The following is a 4,957-nucleotide window of genomic DNA, read 5'->3' on the forward strand; positions in this document are numbered from 1 at the left end:
AGTCCAGCAAAGGGTACATAGACCTTGTTCCTTTGCTTTGCTTTGGACCCACTACACCCCATGTAGGGAGGTATTGTCTTCCTATGACATTATGGTTGAAAGACCTTACTCATTGTTTCCCAGGTTCAGATACCAACAGTTGGCAGAATTCTCTAATGATTTCTTTCTCAAGGAATGAAGGTCATGCAGTCCTCAAAAAAGAAGCAATTTATTGGACTATTCAAGAGACCCAGCCAAGTTCTGAGTTCACTATCAAGTTTCTCTTGTTCAAGTATAGTGATCCTGTCTGGGTCAGATGTATAACTGAAGGAACAATGAAGCAAATAAGTTAAAAAAAAAAAACTGCACAGTGATTCTCTCTATTCCTATGGCTGTGAAAGTAGCTAGCATTACACCATGGATCCACCATATCAAGGTCAAAGAAGTGAAAGCCACAGATGCTGGCAAAGGGATTGTCTCCAGATTAGAAATACATTAAAATTAAGATTTTTATAGAAACCCCAGGCTCTTCAACTACCTGCCCCTTTACCTTTTTTTGAGACTTGTGTTTGGTATCAATATGGGATTCAATCCCCACTGTCCTCAGTCCTGGGTCTGGGAACTGAGAAAGAAATGTAGGGAAGGTATTAGCTAACATGAATATAGACCAGTAACACATATTTATCTTGACCTTTGCTAACAGATGTGTACTGTAAATGTCTAGTTGTATTAAAGAAAGGAACGATGTGGGAGTTTATCTTTTGTGATAGAAATAAGAATTTACAATTCTATGAATATTGTGTCTGGGCTACCGTAGTTTCAAGAAATTAAAAGATTTCATTGCAAAGTTGGTAGTGAAAAAGAGAGGCTTTGTAAAACCATACAGGTATATAGAAAGAAAGCTCCCAGGGCGCTCTGCCCCGCCCTCTCCTTCTCACTCGCTCCCTCCCATCCCCTCTCGCCAGTGTCTCTGCTGCGCAGTTCCCTGAGCGGTTGCCTCCGCGGGAGATGGTTGAGGGAATAGGGAAAAAGGAAAAACCTTTGTGGCGAGTGCTAAGCCTTGGACGAGCCAGCGTCCCTGCCCGCGACCAGACCCCCCGCGAACGTCGGAGTCTGCATTGCTAGCGTCCCACAGACATTTAAATCAAGCGGTATTGAAATGGATTGGGGTTATGAAACATAATGGTACAAATGAAGCTAGTGATGGGACAGTGCGACTTCGTGGACTGCCGTTTGGTTGCAGCAAAGAGGAAATAGTTCAGTTCTTTCAAGGTATATTGAGATCTTCAGGAGTAGCAGGAGTGAAATCAAAGGATTTTATGATCCACCAAGAAGATTGCTGGGACAGCGACCGGGACCATATGATAGACCAATAGGAGGAAGAGGGGGTTATTATGGAGCTGGGCGTGGAAGTGTGTATGACAGAATGCGACGAGGAGGTGATGGATAAGATGGTGGCTATGGAGGTTTTGATGACTACGGTGGCTATAATAATTATGGCTATGGAAATGATGGCTTTGATGACAGGATGAGAGATGGAAGAGGCATGGGAGGACATGGATATGGTGTAGCTGGTGATGCAAGTTCAGGTTTCCATGGTGGTCATTTTGTGCACATGAGGGGGCTACCTTTTCGTGCAACTGAAAACGATATTGCTAATTTCTTCTCACCACTCAATCCAATACGAGTTCATATTGATATTGGAGCCGATTGCAGAGCAACAGGCGAGGCAGATGTAGAGTTTGTGACACATGAAGTGCAGTGGCTGCCATGTCTAAAGATAAAAACAACATGCAGCATCACTCTTCTTGAATTCCACCCCTGGAGGTGGCTCTGGAATGGGAGGTTCTGGAATGGGAGGCTATGGCAGAGATGGCATGGATAATCAAGGAGGGTATGGATCTGTCGGGAGAATGGGAATGGGAAACAGCTACAGTGGAGGCTATGGTGCTCCTGATGGTTTGGGAGGCTATGGTCGTGGTGGTGGAGGCAGTGGCGGTTATTATGGGCAAGGTGGAATGAGTGGAGGTGGATGGCGTGGGATGTAGTGACATCACCACCTCAACGTACACATCCTAACACACCTGCTCTACTAGACTTTCTTACAGATTTCTTTTGTATTACAAGAACTTTATAATGACTGAAGGAATGTGTTTTCAAAATATTATTTGGTAAAACAAACTGTGATGGGAAAAATCTGTTTTCTGTAGGTTTTATTTGTTGCATACTTTGTCTTAAAATAAATTTTATATTCAAAAAAAAAGAAAAGAAAGAAAGCTCTTTCCCAAAATATATAAAATAAGAAAATGTAATCCAATAGCTATAACATTAAAAATCTAGAAATCTCTTTAAAATATATATTCTGACCTTTAGGAAACAGAAAATCTAGGGAACCATACTCCATGGCTCAAGAAGGCACCCTGAGAATAGAGTTAATGATTTCGAATCAGAACTGGGGCAAGATTGCTGGTTATGCTTAGACACCTTCTAACGGATTTATTGTCCAGTTTCGACATCATAGATGGGGACAGCAAGAATATGTGAGAAGGGAGATGCGAATTGATACTGGTAATAGAATTGCTCAAATGTTGTTTCTTTACATCAAGGGCAAAGCTGCTCCAAGACAAAGGACAGGGGATTTTGGGGGTCCTGGAAAATGTGTGTTCTGACCAACAATGGTCAATAATCAGAGGCCCAAATTAATGGTACAAATGAATGGTATTTACATAGAAGGTTTAGTGGATACAAGAGCTGATGTAAGGATACTTTTTTAAAAGTCTTGGAATCCAGATTGGCTACTTAAGAAGATTTACACACAATTAATAGGAATTGGTAAATTATCAATTTATTACCAAGTGTCCATTGGGGTAGGGTTAAGGTTAGGCTATCTCAGAATTAGGAATAGGGTTCTGTTAGGTTTGTTAACAAGTGGGTCAAGCACACCAAAAAAAAAAAAGAAAAACTGGCAAAATATATTCACATAGATTTACGCCAAAATGCTGTTAAAAACCTGTACATGTATCTCTTTTTTATTTTATTTTAAATAAAGTTGTAAGGGAAAAAAGCAAAGAAAATAAATGAATAAATAAATAAAATAAAATAAAATACAGGTTCTCACAGGAAAAAAAAAGAAAGGAAGCACTGAACTTCATGGTGATACTGTAAGTAATCTGTCCTGAGGTACACATAACTTGAAGAAGGCTCATAGTCCCCATTTTCATTCTACCTTAGTGTTCACCCATGGATGAGTAACCCTTTCATGAGGTCCAATCTGAAGTCTATAAGAAGGATTTTTCTACTGTGATACCTGCTTTCACTATTAATATATTTTAAATGCTCTTATTAATAACTGTTCTTTTTCTCTTGTTGTAGGTAAAAATGCCTATAAGACTCTTGTTATGCAAGAAAATAGACTTTTTATTCATCTAATCAGTTTTATTATGTCATGGTCACTAATATTTGGTTCCAGAATTAGCTTTTATGTTTTGAATGTGAAAATAATTGCCAAAGTTCATGTTTGAGCAGTATATATGCTAAGCTGGCAATGTTATTATGCAGTTGTAGAACCATTAGAAAATGGATCCTCCTTTGAAAAAAGGATGTCTACTTTCAGAGAAGTGCAGAGGGAGGAAAAGAAAAAGAGTTAGAGGGAGAGAGACAGAGATAGAAACAGAGAGGGAAAGAGAGAGAGACAGACATAGAAACAGAGAGCATAAGGGAGAGAGGAAGGGATGGTTGGATGTTGAAGAATTGATACTAGTTACTGTTCTCCTGTTACCTTTGGTTAACTATTCCACTATCTGCTCTTACTGGGCTTTTAATTCTGATTGGTTTACATGTGATGCTGTATGTTAAACTATATGGCCAGTTAGGTAGCAGTTCAACTAAATAAATGCATCATAGAACCAATTATACCTCTTTAAAACAGGCAGAGTCCATGGTTTAAATTATTAACTAAGACCAATGGGTTATATAACAGGGCCATAGATCTTAGTAGGCACTGAGACCTTAGCCCAATTGTTTCTATGAAACAACTACCATTCAGACTCTAAAACGGAGAACATAGACACTGCCATCTGCCATTAATAAAACAAAATCAAAATCCACCAAAGTCCATAGTTCTGAGAAGGTTCCTAAATGTACTAATCAGCATTTGAGGCTATTGTACTTCAGCTTTGAACTGTTATTATCATTTGAAGTAGGTCAACATAGAAGATGACTCTTCTACTTAAAACTCACCCTGAGATAGGTTTGGTGCAAACTTGGGATTTATAATGCCCAGCATTACTACATGCTGGCTAATAAAGTCATTCTATTGATTTAAACCCCTGTCCTAGGAATCTTCCTTCATGGACACCCCCACAACACTGCTGCCTGTAATGCTGGAGATTTTTCCTGTTTCAGTTATTTTACTGCCAGAGAAAATTAAACCAATTTAGATACTAGATCCAAGCCATATTTCTTTGTACAAGGCTAAGCGCAAATGTTTTTTGAGGAGTACATGTTCTCATAGGAAGTCATACTTTAAAATCCCTGACATCATGAAGTTCTCACTCTTGATCATTAGGAATACATTTAGTTATCTTTTCTTTTTTATCCAGACATAGACTGTGGCTACACTGACTCAGGTCTGAGCCTGGTGAGAACTGAATCCCAGGCACCAGGGTGAGAACTGTGCAAGGTAGTAAGATCAGAGAGAGCATAGAGTATGTGCTTTCTTGGTCTGTCTGGGGCATTTGTCTCTCTGCAGTGCCAAGGGACCACTATCTTGGGATCTGAACCTGGCCTCAGAGATCCCGGCAACTCTGTACCAGCAAGGTTCTATATCTCTCAGCAAAGACAGCAGTGTCCTGAATTTGCCTCTGTGAGCTCAGCATGCCTGCAGTGTTATGTAGTTTCCAGTCTCTCAATGTATCAGGCCGAGGTAAGGCTGGTTGGGTTCCTCATCCTTGCTTAGTAACAGTCCTGCTGGAGCATG

At 40.0% G+C, this 4,957-nt stretch overlaps 1 pseudogene across 1 annotated transcript; it reads left to right on the forward strand.

The window, feature by feature from the left end:
- Positions 1-1,138: 1,138 nt before the first annotated feature.
- LOC308416207 (heterogeneous nuclear ribonucleoprotein H3-like) lies at positions 1,139-2,027 on the forward strand (annotated as a pseudogene). Its single transcript has 2 exons — positions 1,139-1,251; positions 1,431-2,027. The product of its transcript is annotated as a heterogeneous nuclear ribonucleoprotein H3-like (transcript).
- Positions 2,028-4,957: the final 2,930 nt, after the last annotated feature.

The sequence above is a fragment of the Micromys minutus genome (genome assembly GCF_963924665.1).
Source record: "Micromys minutus genome assembly, contig: SCAFFOLD_145, whole genome shotgun sequence".
In the NCBI taxonomy this organism is placed as follows: domain Eukaryota; kingdom Metazoa; phylum Chordata; class Mammalia; order Rodentia; family Muridae; genus Micromys; species Micromys minutus.